The following is a 20,029-nucleotide window of genomic DNA, read 5'->3' as shown; positions in this document are numbered from 1 at the left end:
AGTACTGCACCTACAACACAGGGGAGGGGGAGGGAAAAGAGAGTGACACACACATGCAACATGCAACACCTCCACCCCCACCTTCACACACAACAACACACACACCAATACATGCTGTAACGTTACATCTCCCCCCCCCCCAATCCCCCATGGAAGAACGGAAGGACAAAAGGAAATGAGTTGAACGATTCTAATCATGAAAAATCCATTACTCAAAAATATATATACACTATTAACAAATATGTACACCAAGAATTCAAGTCCATGTTCTGCACCTACATAGTCCGTGGACCACTGGGCCCAAAATGCATGGGCGAGGCCCACACAAGATACCCGATCCAAATGGAGAGAACACTGCAGGGGCATCAGATCGAAATAAAACAGGCACCTCAGGGGGAAGGGAAGGGGGGGCACCTCAGCCGGATGAGTGCACGACACCATCTCCATGTGGGGGCTCCATGCCCATTGATGTATCCTGGGGAGTGTAAAGCCACAGTCTCACAAGTCTCTCACAAGTCTCTCCAGTGGGTGGTTTGCCCATTGCTTTATCCTGGGGTGTGCAAAGCCACAGTCTCTCAAGTCTCTCCAGTGGGTGGTTTGCCCACTGCTTTATCCTGGGGAGTGCAAAGCCACAGTCTCACAAGTCTCTCCAGTGGGTGGTTTGCCCACTGCTTTATCCTGGGGAGTGCAAAGCCACAGTCTCTCAAGTCTCTCCAGTGGGTGGTTTGCCCACTGCTTCATCCTGGGGAGTGCAAAGCCACAGTCTCACCAGTCTCTCCAGTGGGTGGTTTGCCCACTGCTTTATCCTGGGGAGTGCAAAGCCACAGTCTCTCAAGTGGATAACAGTCTCCACTGGTTCTGGAGGGGGCTTTGTGCCCAGAGTGCTTCATCCTCCCAAGGACTGAGGTAGGGGATGTCTTTCTCCACTGGTTCTGGAGGGGGCCCTGTGCCCAGAGTGCTTCATCCTGCCAAGGAGTGACGTGGTGGATGTGACACTCCACTGGTTCTGGAGGGGGCTTTGTCCCCAGAGTGCTTCATCCTGCCAAGGACTGAGGTAGTGGATGTGGCACTCCACTGATGGTGGAGCAACATGGAAGCTGTCCAGGCCCCTGGAACTGACCACCAGCCTCGTACGAATGACCACTGGGGATGGCAGCCATGTCTGCGGTGTGCCACTGGCACAGGATGTGCCGTGGCCGCTGGCGGTGCTGGCGGCGGGCTCAGTAGCGGCGGTGCTTGCGGCACTCATTGGGCAGCGGTGCTGGTGGGGGGCTCACTGAGCGTGCTGCTTGTGGCGGTGTCCTGAGCGGCGGTGCTGGTGGGGGGCTCACTGAGCTTGCTGCTGGTGGCGGTGTCCTCAGCCGCCGTGCTGGTGGCGGCCTCACTGAGCTTGCTGCTGGCGGCGGTGTCTTGAGCGGCGGTGCTGGTGGCGGCCTCACTGAGCTTGCTGCTGGTGAAGGGCACAGTGTCTGTGGTGCAGGTGAAGGGCACAGTATCCTGGGTGCTGCTGGCGGTGCCCATGGCGGCGGTGCATGTGGCGGTGCCGGTGGCGGTCTTGTCCGCCGTGCAGGTTGGCGGCGACTTCCCTTTCTTTCTCTGGCCCTTCCCCACCTTGGATGGTGGCGCAGCTGTCTTGCCACTCCCAACTGTTGTCCTAGCTGAGCCCTTGGTGACAGGTGTTTTGGCCTTCTCCCTCCGGGATGTGGGCAACTTCTTTTGTTTTGGAGGTGGGGGAATGTCCTTGGCCTCGCTCCTTGGGACACTGGCTGCCCTGCTGCTTGGCGCACTCCAGAAGCCAGTTACTGCTGGCACCACTGTTCCTGGTGATGTGGTGGCTGAGGTGCTGGGTTGGGACCTGGAAAGGCGGGCCCTAGGGGATGAAAGGGGTGGGGGAGGTGAAGGGAAGAGGTCAAGGCTTGACAGAAAAAGTTTTTTAGACACACTGGGACGGGTAGATGGAGGGGGTTTGGAAGTGGAGGAAGAGGTAGTGGTTGTAGGAGGTGTTTGTTTGCTGACTTTGGGTGAAGGTGCATGGGCTGGAGGCTGTCGTGAGGTGGATGGCTGTTGGGTGGGTGTGTGACTGCATTTGTGTACTTTGGGAGGAGGGCTCACAGACACACTGGGAGAGGACGCAGGGGATGTGTGAATGGTAGTGGGGGGGTGAGTGCACGTGAGCGGTGTGTGGTGATGGGTGTGCTGGTGATGGAGGTAGTGGCTGAAGATGTAGTGCATGCAGGTGTGAGTGGAGACGTGACAGGGAGGGAGGAGGGAGACGTGGAGGAGGGGGGCACAGTGGAGGCAGTGGATGTTGGTATGTCTGCATGGGTATGATGCTTGTGTGAGTGCCTGTGGGATGTGTGGTGCTTATGTTTGCCAGAGCTACCCTTGTGTGTTGAGGTGTGTGCATGCCGGTCTGATGATGTGCTTGGAATAGGCTGAGGTACTGGGGATTAGGTCTGGGTGGAGGAAGTTGGAGGGGGGAGGTTGGACACAGGGACAATGGCTGCCATCAGTGCTGAGGCCAGAGTCTGAAATGCTCGCTGTTGGGCTGCCTGGCCAGAATAAATGCCCTCCAGGTATGCATTTGTCTGTTGCAACTGCCTCTCTACACCCTGGTTGGCATTCAGAATGATAGACTGCCCAACAGTGAGGGATCTGAGGATGTCAATGGCCTCCTCACTGAGGGCAGCAGGGCTGACTGGGGCAGGGCCTGAGGTGCCTGGGGAGAAGGAGATGCCCACTCTCCTGGGTGAGCGGCCACGGAGCACACGCTGAGGGGCTGCTGGGAGGGCGGTGCTGGTGGGGTGGCAAGGGAGCTCCCATCAGAGGAGGAGTCCGTGTCGCTGGTCTCAGCTCCTGTCCCTGCGATGGAGCTCCCCTCGCCCTCCGTCCAACTGGTGAATTCTGAGTCCGTAGTCTCGCCCTCCAGGGCCATGTGGGATGCAGCTTCCTCCTGCTCCGGAGGCACAGCTCCTCTGCCTGATGTTGCTAATGCACACAAGAACAGGGAGACCACAAAGAGGGGGAGAAAGTAAGTAGAAAGGCATGTTCAGTGCATGCACTACCGCTACCGTTGGCGGACACTACAGACACAGCAGCCCTCTGCACTACGCCATGCACTTTGAGTTCCCTAACTGATCACAGGGACATGGGGTACAAGGCCTATGCCCGATTGCTGCACACATGCAAGTCACAGGAGCCTGACTAGGTGTAGATGGCTCTTACCACTGGTGGGGAGGGGGTTCCACTGTGCCTGCCTCACAAAGGGTCCTTGCCTACAAGGCTCGCCCTAGCCTAGGGGAACCCACAGCCCACCTCCCCCACCCAGACACCTCCAATGTGCGCTGAATCAGATGGATGTAAGTGTACACACCCCCTTGTGGCTGCTGTGATGCCCTCAAGCCCCCATCCAACTCCGGATACGCCACCGCCAGAATCCGGAACATCAGGGGGGTCATGGTGCGACAGCCACCACTCTCACGTTGGGAGGCCATCCCTAGCTGGGCCTCCACCATCTTCTTGCTCCAGCGGCGAATGTCCTCCCATCTTTTCCGGCAGTGGGTGCTCCGTCTGTGGTGGACCCCAGGGCCCGGACGTCCTCGGTGATGGCACACCAAATATCCTTCTTCTGGTGGGCACTGACCTACAGGAATAGTACAGGGGAAAAGGCAAAACAATAACCGTCCGGACGGTCACAGTCATTGGCCCACGTTTCCACCCTTGCCCTGACGCACATCCACTCACCGTCGTTTCATGCAGGTCTCCTTCCCCCCATCTCCCATCCACAGCACTCCAAACAGGCATTGCCCATACAGCATGCTCACAGTGTACTCACCTGTTTGTCTGGAGGACCGTAGAGTAGCGTGTACTGGGGGAGGCCCCTAGCCACTAGTTTCTCCAACTCCTCTGATGTGAAGGCAGGGGCCCTTTCCCCAGACACTTGAGCCATTGTTGCTTCCAGACTGAGGTCACAGCAGTGCTTGCAGTGTAGGTCCTCTCCTGTTGAAAATCAGGCATCAAGTGAGTGAACAGACAGAAAATGGCGGTCACGTCCACGGCAGTGCGTACCATCACCGCCGGCGTACATCGTCATTGGCTCTTGGGACCCATAGGGTCCAAGGTTAACCAATGCAGGATTGTGCCGCGGTCTTCGAGCGCCTACCGCAACAGTGTACAACGTCAGCGCAGTTACCTCATATCCCCTTGTCCCACATTACAGGTCAGGCAGCCGCCATTTCAGGGGGCCACATGGCATGAATTTTAAATGCGTCACACATATATAGGCCTTGCATACACACTAAGACAGGCACATAGCGGATTGACAAATGTGTGCAATAAAGTTGTTTATTTCGTACCTCAGTGTTGGCTGACCCTCTGATCACTGTTCTCATCCATAGAGCACGTCCGCTGGGGCAGGTGAGCAGATGGCGGCATCCTCTGGTGGACCTGTCGACAATGGAAGAGCGACATGTAATAGTCACCTACAGACTTGATCATGCCACAATCCAGGAACTGTGTGCCCAGTTGGAGCCAGACCTGATGTCAGCCATCCGCCATCCCACAGGAAACCCCCCTCTAGTGCAGGTCCTGTCAGTACTCCATTTCCTGGCAAGCGGTTCTTTTCAAACTACAGTGGCCATGGCATCAGGGATGTACCAGCCAATGCTCTCTAACGTCTTGACCAGAGTTTTGTCTGCCTTGCTGAAACACATGCGCAGCTACATCATTTTCCCTCAGGTGGAGGATTTGCCTACAGTGAAAGGTGACTTCTATGCCCTGGGACATATCCCCAACATCATAGGTGCCATTGATGGGACACATGTGGCCTTGGTCCCCCCCGCAGGAGTGAACAGGTGTACAGAAACCGGAAGAGTTACCATTCTATGAATGTGCAGATGGTGTGTTTGGCGGACCAGTACATCTCCCATGTGAACGCCAAGTTTCCTGGCTCAGTGCATGACACTTACATTCTGAGGAATAGCAGCATCCCTTATGTGATGGGGCAACTCCAGAGGCACCATGTGTGACTATTAGGTGAAGACATGTACCCTATACAGTGTGAGTAGGTGTCTGGGTCTGGGGTTGTCCCTAAGGGTTAGTGTGTGTCTAACAGTTGTCCCTCAACATTTGCAGGTGACTCTGGCTACCCCAACCTGTCATGGCTACTGACCCCAGTGAGGAATCCCAGGACAAGGGCAGAGGAACGCTACAATGAGGCACATGGGTGAACTAGGAGGGTTATAGAGAGGACCTTCGGCCTCCTGAAGGCCAGGTTCCGGTGCCTCCATATGACATGTGGTTCCCTATACTACTCACCAAAGAAGGTATGTCAGATCATCGTGGCCTGCTGTATGCTGCACAACTTGGCATTGCGATGGCAGGTGCCTTTTCCTGCAGGAGGATGGTCCTGGAGGAGGTGTTGTGGCAGCTGTGGAGCCTGTGGACAGTGAAGAAGAGGAGGCAGAAGAAGAGGACATAGACAACAGAAACACCGTGATCCATCAATACTTCCAGTGAGACACAGGTAAGAAGACATCACTGCCTCCTACAACTGATAAAATTGTTCGACCTCTCATCTGTCTGTCACTTTCACCCAGTGTATGGACCCTGATTTGTCACTTTCCCTTTCGATTTTACAGATGTGGGTCCCACTGTGTGACCTCTGCTATGTTACCTCATGGACTAGAGCTGTGTGACATAGGTATGTTGACAATACAATGGACATTGCTATTTCCCTCAGTTATTGCAAATACACAATTCTGAAAGCACAGACTGACTCCAGATTGTTTTGTGATTTAAGGGTGTTTATTTAAGTGCTAAATAGTGGAGGGGGTTGTAAAATGGTCAGGGGTGATGGTGGAGGAATGTCCATGGCAGAGTCCAGTCTATTAGTCTCACAGGTGCATTGTCCAAAGGGGCATAGGAAGTGGAGCTAGGGCAGTTTAAGGATGGACAGGGTGACAAAGTGGGACAGAAGGATGACATTCAGGGTGGTCTCATTTCTTGGGGGGGTCTTGGCATTGTTCTCTGTCTTTGTCCTGGATCTCAAGGACCGCTTGCTGGGTGGTTCTCCATCTGCAGGGGGTGGGGTGCTGGTGTCGTGGTCCTGTGGTGGTGCCTCCTGTCCACTAGCGCCGGCGGAGGTGGTGGGCAGTTAATCGTCCAGGCTAGTGTCAGGGGCCCCTTGTTGTGCCACAGTGTCCCTCCTGGTGCTCACAAGGTCCTTCAGCACCCCTACAATGGTGCCCAGGGTGGTAGTGATGGATATGAGTTCCTCCCTGAACCCCAAATACTGTTCCTCCTGCAGCCGCTGGGTCTCCTGAAACTTGGCAAGTAACGTTGCCATCGTCTCCTGGGAATGATGGTAGGCTCCCATGATGTTGGAGAGGGCCTCATGGAGAGTGGGTTCCCTGGGCCTGTCCTCCCCCTGTCGCACAGCAGCCGTCCCAGTTCCCCGGTTTTCCTCGGCCTCTGTCCCCTGAACGGTGTGCCCACCACTACTGCCCCCAGGTCCCTGGTGTTCTTGGGGTGGTGGGTTAGCCTTAGTTCCCTGTAGTGGTGGACACACTGCTGCTTGACGTGTCCTGGGGACAGAGGTATGGGCCCGCTGGGTGGGTGCTGTGCTGTTGTTTCCTGAGTGGGGAGGCTCTGTGGTGGCATGCGCCAGTGTGTGGGGATCCGACTGTCCCGAGTGCTTCCATTCCTGTGTAGGACCTTGTGTGATAATTGTTTAGGGGTCTGTGTGGGTATGTGTAGTGGACATGCATTGGAGATGGGTGTCCATGCTTTGTTGTTGCATGCAGGGCTTGGTGTTGGGATGTGTGATTTGTGATAGTGGGACATATGTGAGGAGTTTGAGTGATGGGGTGAGGGCGAGGGTGGGGGTATGTGATAGCATGCAGGTAGGGTGGGGGATAAAGTAGTTAAAGCTTTGACTTACCAGAGTCCATATCTCCGGCTACTCCTGCGAGGCCCTCAGGATGCAGTATAGCCAAGACCTGTTCCTCCCATGTTGTTAGTTGTGGAGGAGGAGGTGGGGGTCCGCCGCCAGTCCTCTGTGGTGTCTCGAGACCACGGAACGCACCTTCCCCCGTAGGTCGTTCCACCTCTTCCTGATGTCATCCCATGTTCTTGGGTGCTGTCCCACTGCGTTAACCCTGTCCATGATTCTGCACCATAGCTCCATCTTCCTAGCTATGGTGGTGTGCTGCACCTGTGATCCGAATAGCTGTGGCTCTACCCGGATGAGTTCCTCCACCATGACCCTGAGCTCCTCCTCAGAAAACCTGGGGTGATGTGTGAGGTGGTGTGTGTTGTGATGTGTGGGGTGATGTTTAGGGGTGTGTGGTGTTTTGTGCGTGGATGTGTATGTGTGATGGTGTTGTGTGCCTCTGTATGCTGGTGTTGTCTTTGCTTTTGTATTGGGTGTGTGGGAGTGGTGTGTGTATGTGTATCAGGTGTGTGTATTTCGATTTGTCCAATGTGGCTGTGTTTTGTAAATGTGTGTATTTTGAGTGCGGCGTGTGTACCGCCAATAGAATACCGAGGTTGAAAGACTGCTGCGTGGATTCGTGGGTTGTGATAGTGTGGGCGTATTCCTGTTGGTGTGACGGTGGAGGTTTTGGTATCGCTAGTTTATCACTGACCTTTGGTGTGGCGGACTTGTGTGGGTGTCTAGATTTTGGCAGATTCTGAGCTGTGGGTCGTAATAGCTGTGGCGGAATTCCACAGCCGCGGCGGTGTGTTGGCTGTCTTCTGCACGGCGGTAAGTGGCATTTACCACCAATGTTGTAATGAGGGCCATAATCTCAGAAATATAGATAATATAAAAATGCCTGACAGATATCAATATACTGATACACGCCAATCTCATTCCTTTCAGGACTCACTGGAAAACTCAGTGAGAGAGGTGGGTGGTCAGAGCTAAGAACTGAGTACGTGAAACCGAGACAGGAATCATAAAGCTCTACAGAAGTTTCTGTAAAAAATGAAGAGAAACTGCCCCAACACAAAACTCAATTTAAAAAGAAAAAAGTGGCAGCAGTTGCAGTTCATCATGCCACTCAAGAAGAGGGCTCTATTGAAGAACAAGAAGTGGGCACTAGATCTGCTCGACAGCGCAGCAAAGGTCACAATAGTTCACCGGAATCTTCAAGAGCATCTGGAGATGAAAGCAACTGATGACTTCTTACAAGTTGAAACTGCGGACATGCGCGTCTTTATTCCTGACAGGGTGTACAAAGTAACGTTACAGTTAGAAGGAGACATTGAACACACAATTGACACAATCTTTTGGGACAGCGTCGTAAACATACATGATATTCTATTGGCCAAAAGGGATTGGCCACCTGAATTTGTCCATACTTGCCCATATGGGGAATAGGGTATCAAACCTTCTTTCTCGCCCCTTGTTCCCGATGAGCTCGCAGAATCCTACGCCATTGATTGGGCATTGGCGCAGGCACCCGTGTTATATCGCAATCACGTAGGGTGGGATAAAGATTCCCCCTATTACGTAATTCCAATTAAGAATCAACCCCAACCTCAACCCCAGTATCGAATAAAACAAGATGCTAAAGCACCTGTGAGGGAAATCCTCACACAACTGGACTGCCAGAGCGTAATCGAATCCTTTATTCCCTGTAGCTAAACCGGACCATTCATACAGAATACTCTAAGACTATAGACAATTAAACAGTCACACATGCACATATGCTATACAAAACTCTCGTAGCCCTGCACTTATGAACAACATAGTGTGCAAAAAATACAAAACAACACTGGATGTTTCCAGTGGTTTCTTCTGCCAAAACATAGCACCTGAGAGTAGAGAACTAATACGTTTCAGCGCACTCGGCTCTCAGAAAAATTCTGTTGTTTACCACAGGGGTATAAGACTAGGACTGTTCTTGGCTAGTGTAACTTCAATACTGCACAACATTGACTCTGAGGCATTGTCCTATGTAGACGATATCTACCTTACAGATGATGAATTACTGTAACATCTAAGACGGGCAGCCCGCATTGTTGTGGGATTTGCCAAATTAGGCTATAAATTCAACTTCAAAAAACAAAAATAGCCTTCCTTGGTGTCCTGAAAGAGCCTAGTGCCACAATTCTTAGAAAAATGCACGCAGTTACAACATCCAAATACCATTAAAAAACTCCAATCCCTACTGGGTTTTCTAAATTTTGGCAGAACATACATTCATGATTATGCATCACGTATAAAACCATTATATGACTTAATACGTCCTGACTTTTCCAGTAAATTCTGGACAGTCGAACACACACGCATTCTCAGAGCATTGCAACAAGACATGCTTGCACCACAACATTTACACACCAGGGACAATAAAAAATATCTGGTCATCAGAGTAATTGCTCATGCCATTGCTTTCACTTATGTAACATTCAATGAAGGTGAGACAGACCCGATTGCATACAAATCACATCTATATTCGACAGCGGAAGAATGTTTTGCTCCCACTCAGAAATATCTCACTGCTGCTCAGATGGCTGTCATTAAAGAAAGACCACTAGCCCAGGGAAAACACATTATTGTCATATCTCCAATCCCAGCCCTTGAGGCTGTTACCAAAGCCAGCGCTCCAAGTGCTAAAGAATTACATCCATGTTGGATCCAATGGGCAACGTCTCAGACAGCCACTTCTGTTGACTATATTTTTGACCCCAAGTTACAAACTCAAGAATTTTTGCAATATGAACTAGAATCCTCAGTTCCAGAAAATACATTGCCTACGTATCAATATCAAAGAGTCATGTACACCGAAGGCTCAGCAGAACCTGCATGTAACAGGGAAGCCGTTACTCGATTGCCGCCAGCAACGATTATTGCTGGGGCAACCACAAAATATGATACTGGAAGGTGCCCCCGGGGTATCTTCTGAAGAGAGGAAACAGAAACTCCGGAACACTTCTGGAGTCATTCCAATGCACACTGAAAAGAAGAGAGGAGACAGACGGTGTGGAGCCAAGAGAGGGAGAAAGAGAGCGAGGAGCCAAGGGACAGAGAGGAGCCAGGAGAGCCTCAGAAGCAGGAGGAGGAGAAGAGCTATGACATGAGGAGAGGAAGAGACACTGAGGATGAGAAACAGGAGGGGAGAGGTGACGCGAGGAAGCAGGAGGACAGAAAGAGCAGAGGTGACAGAGGAGGACCTAGAATGATATTGTAAGAAGGAAGAGAGGAGCCTGACTACCGGAAACCCTGCTACATTCCTGAAGGAACGTGGCTGTACAAGGTATGGTCTTATTTGTTGTCAAGATTTCCCATTGGGGAAAAAGGGGAAGGGAAGAGGGTGAGGGAGCAATCAAAAGACCTAAACTTATAGAGAAAAGGGGGGGTAAAGAGGAAGGGAAGAACGCACTGTCACGAGCACCTATGCATGACTGACAATAGTGACACCGGTGTGATCCCTCCCTCACTTCCGCACCCACTCCCTTTCCTGGTGAACCTGTCCCATACTAAAGTAATCCACTTACCTGTTTACCTGAAAACTGGAGTTTTCCTCTCTCTTTCCACTGAGGCACCCTAGTACAAGCAGGAAGCGATGTGAGTAGAACAGAGACATCACCTAGCGAGGAAAGAAAAGAAGACAAAGACAAAAGAACCTTAAACTATCATGACCACCTTAATCAAAAACATATGCAGGAAATAAACATAATACGCAGACAATCAACCAGAATTTGTAGTCCATCTGTTTGATAAAGTGACTTCTACGCTTACACTGCAATAGGAACAAAGCATCAATACTCCACTGCTTGCGCCGTTGTAAGTGGCTACATGGAGGGTAATACATTTTATCCACAACATACCTTCACGCAAACTCTAGGGGATTGCACTGCACAACTAGCAGAGCTAAAGGGTCTGGTGATGGCACTGGAGCATACGGATCCCGCACAGCTAACGCTGATTGTCTGTGATTCATACTATTGTGTCCAGTCCTTCAATGAATATCTGCATTACTGCCGCCAGAATGGGTTCAGAGATTCCAAAGGTAACACCATCAAACACAGACGTCTGTGGGGGAAACTAGTGGATCTGAAAGAAATGCTACCACTTGTCCTTGTTGTACATACACTTGGACACCAGCAAGTTGGAATACACGTTGCTGGGAATACGCTGGCTGATGAAGCAGCCAAATCAGCAGTAGCTACGGCTTCTGTTGCTGCAGTAACTCATTCTAGAACAAAACCGGACGATGACATATGGGCCGCCGTGAAAGCCACAGCTGAAGGCACGCCTTTACCAAAAGCATTTCCTGCTAAATACCCCTACCGAATGGGAGGCTTCTTAGAGGCAGAAGTAAAAATACCAGGCGTGGGAGTTCGAGTAATTCCCAATAAAGACCTAAGACCAGAATTGATCAAAGCAGCTCATGAGGGGGGTTGCCTCTGCCCATGCTGGTGTGGAGGCTACAATATCATTATTGCAAGCACGTTATTGGAGGCCAGCTCTATACAAACAGACCAAGCAGTATGTCCTTTGTTGTGATATCTGCCAACAAATTAAAGGGTCCACCGTCAATTACCCACCACAGACACACCTCCTTTATTCAAACAAACCACTACTATGTGTGTACTTGGACCATTGCGGTTTCCTAACAACGGACAGTGCATACAAATACATCTTAGTCGCTGTTGACTCCTGCTCCAGTTTTCTATGGGTGTGGCCACAATGCAGGTATGACGCTCCGACTGTTATTAAAGATTTGCAAGTCTTTATCGGCACATATGCAGTTGCGGCTTCCCACTCGGACCTGGGCCCTGCTTTCACCTCAAGGGCATTCAGGGACGCCATGGCTTCGTTAGGGGTCCAACACCATTACTCATCTCCATTTCATCCCGAGGGAAATAGTGTCGTGGAGCGACGAAACCGAGATTTAAAGCAGTCCTTAACAGACAGAGTATTAGGTGTGGGTCGTAGTTGGCTTAATCACCTGTAAGGGGTCCAGAGAGCCCTTAATAATCTGCCTAGAAGGTCCCTGGGAGGTCGTACTTTTGACATAAATGTACGTGTCACTGCCTTGCAGGAATTACAACAGTTCAGTGATGACAACGCTTCTGCCAGTGCTGCCTCCATAGGAATTAAGGATGTACCAATAACATCTACTGGCTGGATTCCAAAGGTTGGGAATCTAGTATGTGAAAAAGTTGCTGTGAAAAAGGACTTTGGTCCTTCCTATCGTGCATCGGTCCCATTCCTGGGAATACATGGTACCAGAACTGTCATACTACCACTGCTGCCTGGTTCTAAAGAAAAACTGCTTTGTCTCCATCAACAATGTCAAATTACACCATGTGGCCGATCCTGCACAGCAGACCAAGAAGAACAACCAGTAGTACCTGAATCTCTCTCACTACTGGTGAGATGTCCCTCAACAAGTTTTAAGCAGCAATGCTGACACCTCTCCGAGCTTGGGGAGGGTGGAAAATGATCTTGCATTAGTTCCACTAACATTTATTACAACAAACAACACAGAAATTGCGGATCGATTTGATTAGACTTCTACACAAACGGATGGCGTCATTTGGATGGCGTCATTTACAGTGAACCATCATGGGAGACCCCTACCAGTTCTCCCCCTTCAAACACAGCTCCAGTTTTTGCACGAACTGCTTCTGGATATTTTGCCGACATCAATGACACCTTTTTGGACTCATTTGCCTCTTCTACACCTGAATTGCTGAAAACATGTAAGCTGATAAATTGGCTTAAAATAAATTACTTTATTTTCCCATGGAACTATCTGTGAGTTTCCTTGACTATATTAGCTTTCCTCCTTTGGATTGGCTTTGTTATTACTTTCTTCCTACTTATACATTGTCACTACCTTCCTGAAAGATCAACAGTTGAAGTGGTGTATGAGATCCCAAAACGCAATTTTTCTTCTCACAAGGTCCGCAGAGACTTGTCTTTCGTGAACATTTGTGCTCTACCGATTCCTCATGGGATTGTTTGGGATAAAGGCACATTTGATATCTATGGCCCGACGAAGGTCATTCAAATACCTAGGGGGTCATTACAACATTGGCGGTAAAAGCCGCTTACCGCCTTGCAGAAGACCGCCAACACACCGCCGCAGCTGCGGAATTCCACCACAGTCATTATGACCCACAGCTCGGAATCCGCCAAAATCCAGACACCCACACAAGTCCACCACACCAAAGGTCAGTGATAAAGTGGTGATAACAAAACCTCCACTGTCATTCCAACAGGAATACGCCCACACTATCACGACCCACGAATCCACGCAGCGGTCTTTCAACCGCGGTATTCCATTGGCGGTACACATCGCTGCGCTCAAAATACACACACATTTACAAAACACATCCACATTGGACAATTCCAAATACACACACCTGATACACATACACACACCACTCCCACACATCCAATACAATATAAAACACACACCCACATCACCCACAAACCCTTACGACAACAATTGCGACTGAGGGCCAGAGAGAGACACCACCATCTACAAACTAGCATCCACAGGCACTCAACACCATCGCTCACACAACATCCACGCACAAAATACCACACACCTCTAAATATCACTCCATACATCACAACACACACCACCTCACACATCACCCACACCACCCCATGGCACCGCAAAGACACCACAGGTTCTCTGAGGAGGAGCTCAGGGTCATGGTGGAGAAAATCATCCAGGTAGAACCACAGCTATTCGGTTCAGAGGTGCAGCACACCACCATAGCTAGGAAGATGGAGCTATGGCGCAGAATCATGGACAGGGTCAACACAGTGGGACAGCACCCAATAACACGGGATGACATCAGGAAGAGGTGGAACAACCTACGGGGGAAGGTGCGTTCCGTGGTCTCAAGACACCACATGGCGGTACAGTGGACTGGCGGCGGACCCCCACCGCCTCCCCCACAACTAACAACATGGGAGAAGCAAGTCTTGTCTATACTGCATCCTGAGGGCCTCGCAGGAGTAGCTGGAGGAATGGACTCTGGTAAGTCAAATTTTAACTATTATATCCCCCACCCTCCTGCATGCTATCACATACCCCCACCCTCGCCTGCACCCCCATCACTCCAACTCCTCACGTATGTCCCAATATCACAAACCACCCATCCCAACACCAAGCCCTGCATGCAACACCAAAGCATGGACACCCATCACCAATGCATGGCCACTACACATACCCATACACCCCCCTAAACCATTATCACACAAGGTCCTACACAGGAATGCAAGCACTGGGGTACACGGTCACCCACCCATTGCACACCATGGCACACACAGATGCAATAATCATGTTTTTACACCCCTGCAGGACCCCTACCCAATGTCACCGGACAGGAGGGTCCAGATATGTCCACTCCACCCACAGAAGAAGCCCACAGTGATGACAGCAGCTCTGTCCAACTGGATCTAGATGACCAGCCTGGCCCATCTGGGACCTCGGGACAGTTGGTTCCCCTCACACTGGCACAGGCCACTACAGAGCTTGCCCCCTCTGGAAACACCAGCACAGCGCCCACCCAGCGGGCCCCTACCTCTGTCCCCAGGACACGTCAATCAGCAGTGTGTTCACCACTACAGGGAACCCAGGCTAACCCACCACCCCAACAACACCAGGGACCTGGGGGCAGTGGTGGTGGGCACACCGTTCAGGGGACAGAGGCCCAGGAACACAGGTGAACTGGGAGGGCTGCTGTGCGACAGGGAGAGGACAGGCCCAGGGAACCCACTCTCCACGAGGCCCTCTCCAACATCATGGGAGCCTACCACCATTCCCAGGAGACAATGGCAACGGTACTGGCCAAGTTTCAGGAGACCCAGCGGCTGCAGGAGGAACAGTATTTGGGCTTCAGGGAGGAACTCAAATCCATCAATTCCACCCTGGGCACCATTGTAGGGGTGCTGAAGGAACTCGTCAACACCAGGAGGGACACTGTGGCACAACAAGGGGCCCCTGACACTAGCCTGGTCGATGAACTGCCCACCACCTCTGCCGGCGCTAGTGGACAGGAGGCACCACCACAGAACCACGACACCAGCACCCCATCCCCTGCAGATGGAGAACCACCCCGCAAATGGTCCCTGAGATCCAGGACAAAGACAGAGAACAATGCCAAGACCCCCGCCAAGAAATGAGACCACCCTGATTGTCATCCTTCTGTCCCACTTTGTCACCCATACTTAAAATGCACCAGCTCCACTTCCTATGCCCCTTTGGACAATGCACCTGCGAGACTAATAGACTGGACTCTGCCATGGACATTCCTCCACCATCACCCCTGACCATTTTACAACCCCCTCCACTGTTGAGCACTTAAATAAACACCCTTAAATCAAAAAACAATCTGGAGTCAGTATGTGCTTTCGAAAATGTGTATTTGCAATAACAGTGGCAAAATGCTATATCAAATGTAATGTCAAGATACCTATGTCACACAGCACTAGTCCATGCGGAAAAAAAGCAGATGTCACACAGTGGGACACACATCTGTAAAATCGTAAGGGAAAGTGACAACTCAGTGACCATACACTGGGTGAAAATGATGGACAGATGAGAGGTATTAGAATTAAATCAGATGTAGCAGGCTGTGTTGTCTTCTTACCTGTGTCTCACTGGAAGTATTGCAGGATCACCGTGTTCCTGTTGTCTGTGTCCTCTTCTTCAGCTTCCTCGTTTTCACTGTCCACAGGCTCCACAGCTGCCACAACACCTCCATCTGGACCATCCTCCTGCAGAAAAGGCACCTGTTGTCGCAAAGGCAAGTTATGAAGCATACAGCAGGCCACAATGATCTGGCACACCTTCTTTGGTGAGTAGAATAGGGAACCACCTGTCATATGGAGGCACCGGAACCTGGCCTTCAGGAGGCTGAAGGTCCTCTCTATAACCCTCCTAGTTCGCCCATGGGCCTCATTGTAGCGTTCCTCTGTCCTTGTCCTGGGATTCCTCACTGGGGTCAGTAGCCATGACAGGTTGGGGTACCCAGAGCCACCTGCAAATGTCAAGGGACAATTGTTAGACACACACTTACCCTTAGGGACAACCCCAGACCCAGACCCCTATTCACACTGTATTGGGTCCATGTCCTCACCTAATAGCCACACACAGTTCCTCTGGAGTTGCCCCATCACATAAGATATGCTGCTATTTCTCAAAATGTAAGCGTCATGCACTGAGCCTGTGAATTTGGCGTTCACATGGGAGATGTACTGGTCTGCCAAACACACCATCTGCACATTCATCGAATGGTAACTCTTCCGGTTTCTGTACACCTGTTCACTCCTGCGTGGGGGGACCAAGGCCACATGTGTCCCATCAATGGCATTGATGTCGGGGATATGTCCCAGGGCATAGAAATCACCTTTTACTGTAGGCAAATCCTCCACCTGAGGGAAAACGATGTAGCTCTGCATGTGTTTCAGCAGGGCAGACAACACTCTGGACAACACGTTGGAAAAGAGAGGCTGGGACATCCCTGATGCAATGGCCACTGTAGTTTGAAATGACCCACTTGCTAGGAAATGTAGTACTGACAGCACCTGCACTTGAGGGGGGATTCCTGTGGGATGGCGGATAGCTGACATCAGGTCTGGCTCCAACTGGGCACACAGTTCCTGGATTGTGGGACAATCAAGTCTGTAGGTGATGATCACATGTCGCTCCTCCATTGTCGACAGGTCCACCAGCGGTCTGTACACCGGAGGATGCCGCCACCTCCTCACATGCTCCAGCGGACGGTGCCTATGGAGGAGAACAGCGAGCAGAGAGTCAACATACTCTGAGGTACATAAACACAGCATACTCAGAAATATTAGCAAATCGACATATGCCTGTATGAGTGTTTAGGCAAGGCCTAGATATGTGTGACGCATTTAAAATTAATGCCATGTGGCCCCCTGAAATAGTGGCTGCCTGACCTGTAATGTGGGACAAGGGGATATGAGATAACTGCGCTGGCGTTGTGCACCGTCGCGGTCGAATACCGCGGCGCAATCCTGCATTGGTTAACATTGGACTCTGGACTCTATGGGTCCCAGGAGCCAATGACGATGTACGCCAGCGGTGGCGGTACGCACCGCCAAAGACGTGACCGCCATTTTCTCTCTGTTCAATCACTTGATACCTGATCTTCGACAGGAGAGGACCTACACTGCAAGTGCTGCTGTGACCTCAGTCTGGAAGAGACAATGGCTCGTGTGTCTGGGGAAAGGGCCCCTGCATTCAGCACGGAGGAGTTGGAGAAACTCGTGGATGGGGTCCTCCCCCAGTACACGCTACTCTACGGTCCTCCAGACAGACAGGTAAGTACACTGTGAGCATGTTGTATGGGCAATGCCTATGTGGAGTGGTGTGGATGAAAGATGGGGGGGTGAGAATGAGGCATGCATGAAACGACGGTGAGTGCATGTGCGTCATGGCAAGGGTAGGGATGCGGGCCAATGACTGTGATGGTGAGGACGGTAATAACTTATCTTTCTCCCCTGTACTATTTCTGTAGGTCAGTGCCCACCAGAGGAAGGACATTTGATGTGCCATCGCCAAGGAAGTCCGGACCCTGGGGGTCTACCACAGACGGAGCACCCACTGCCGGAAAAGATGGGAGGACATTCGCCGCTGGAGCAAGAAGACGGCGGAGGCCCAGCTGGGGATGGCCTCCCAACGTGGGAGGGGTGCCCGTCGCACCATGACCCCCCTGATGTTCAGGATCCTGGAGGTTGCGTATCCGTACTTGGATGGGCACTTGAGGGCATCACAGCAGACACAAGGGGGTGAGTACACTCTCATTCTGCTGATTCAGCGCGCATTGTAGGTGTCTGGGTGGGGGAGGTGGGCTGTGGGTTCCCCTAGGCCAGGGCGAGTTTAGTAGGCAAGGACCCTTCTTGAGGCAGGCCCTGTGTCACCCCACCCCACCTGTGTACAGTGCCAACTACACCTAGTCAGGCTCCTGTGACATCCATGTGTCCAGCAATCGGGCATAGCCTTGTAACCCATGTCCCTGGGATTGAATAGGGAACTCCAAGTGCACAGCGTAGTGCAGGGGGCTTCTGTGTCTGTAGTGTCCGCCAACGGTAGCGGTATTGCATGCACTCAACATGTCTTTCTTCTGTTTCCCCCCCCCTTTTTGTGGTCTCCCTGTTCTTGTGTGCATTAGCATCATCAGGTGGAGGAGCAGTGGCACCGGAGCAGGAGGGAGCTGCATCCCACATGGCCCTGGAGGACGACACTATGGAGTCAGAATTGACCAGTGGGACGGAGGGCGAGGGGAGCTCCACGGTGGGGACAGGAGCTGACACCAGCGATACAGACTCCTCCTCTGATGGGAGCTCCCTTGCGGTGGAGGGCCCCTCTATGCCCACCACATCTACAGGTACAGCCGCCGCCCCCCCTACCAGCACCGACCTCCCAGCAGCCCCTCAGCGTTTGCCCCGTGCCCGCTCACCCAGGAGGGTGGGAATCACCTTCGCCCCAGGCACCTCAGCCCCTGCCCCTGTCACCCCTTCTGCCCTCAGTGAGGAGGCCATTTACCTCCTCAGGTCCGTCACTGTTGGGCAGTCTACCATTTTGAATGCCATCCAGGGTGTAGAGAGGCAGTTGCAACAAACCAATGCATACCTGGAGGGCATTCACTCTGGTCAGGCAGCCCATCAGCGAGCTTTTCAGACTCTGGCCTCAGCACTGATGGCAGCCATTGTCCCTGTCTCTAGCCTCCCCCCTCCAACTTCCTCCACCCAGACCCAAACCCCTGTACCTCAGCGTGTCCCAAGCACAGCATCAGACCAGCATGCACACACCTCAACACACAAGGGAAGCTCAGGCAAACATAAGCACCACACATCCCACAGGCACTCACACAAGCATCACACACATGCAGACAGACCAACATCCACTGCCTCCACTGTGTCCCCCTCCTCCTCCTCTCACTCCTCCCTCCCTGTCTCGTCTCCACTCACACCTGCATGCACTACATCCTCAGCCACTACCTCCATCTCCAGCACACCCACCACAACACCCCGCTCACATGCACTCACCACCCCCACTACCATTCACACATCCCCTGTGTCCTCTCCCAGTGTGTCTGTGAGGCCACCTCCCAAAATACACAAATGCAGCCACACACCCACCCAACAGCCATCCACCTCACGACAGCTTCCAGCCCATGCACCTTCACCCAAAGTCACCAAATGTACACCTCCTACAACCACTACCTCTTCCTCCACTTCCAAACCCCCTCCATCTACCCGTCCCAGTGTTCCTAAGAAACTTTTCCTGTCCAACCTTGACCTCTTTCCCTCACTTCCCCCACCCCTTCAGTCTCCTAGGGCCTGACTCTCCAGGTCCCAACCCAGCACCTCAGCCACAACATCTGCGGGACCAGTGGTGCCAGTAGTAACTGGCTTCTGGAGTGCGCCAGGCAGCAGGGCAGCCAGTGTGGCAAGGAGCCAGAGCACAGACAGTCCCCCACCTGTAAAGCATAAAAAGTTGTCCAGTGCCCGGCGGGAGAGGGGAAAGAAACCATCCACCAAAGCCGCTCCCAGGGGTACAGTTGGGGGTGTGGAGACATCTGCGCCACCATCCAAGGTGGGGAAGAGGCACAGTAAAACCAGCAAGTCTGTGAAGATCTGCACGGCGGACAAGACCGCCAGCAGCACCGCTGTCCAGGACACCGCCGCCACCATCCCCGCTGCCCAGGACACCGATGCCAGCATCCCCGGTGCCCAGGACACCGCCGCCAGCAGCACTGCTGCCCAGGACACCGCCGCCACCATCCCCGCTGCCCAGGACACCGCCGCCAGCAGCACCGCTGCCCAGGACACCGCCGCCAGCAGCACCGCTGCCCAGGACACCGCCGCCAGCAGCACCGCATGCCAATGAGCGCCATAGCTTCCGATGCTACTGAGGCCGCCACGGGCAGGATGAAGCACTCTGGGCACAAAGCCCCCTCCAGAACCCCTTGGAAAGATATATCCACTACCTCAGTCCTTGGCAGGATGAAGCACTCTGGG

This window comes from Pleurodeles waltl, chromosome 2_1, assembly GCF_031143425.1.
Source record: "Pleurodeles waltl isolate 20211129_DDA chromosome 2_1, aPleWal1.hap1.20221129, whole genome shotgun sequence".
Lineage (NCBI taxonomy): Eukaryota > Metazoa > Chordata > Amphibia > Caudata > Salamandridae > Pleurodeles > Pleurodeles waltl.
This window is presented reverse-complemented; position numbering follows the sequence as displayed.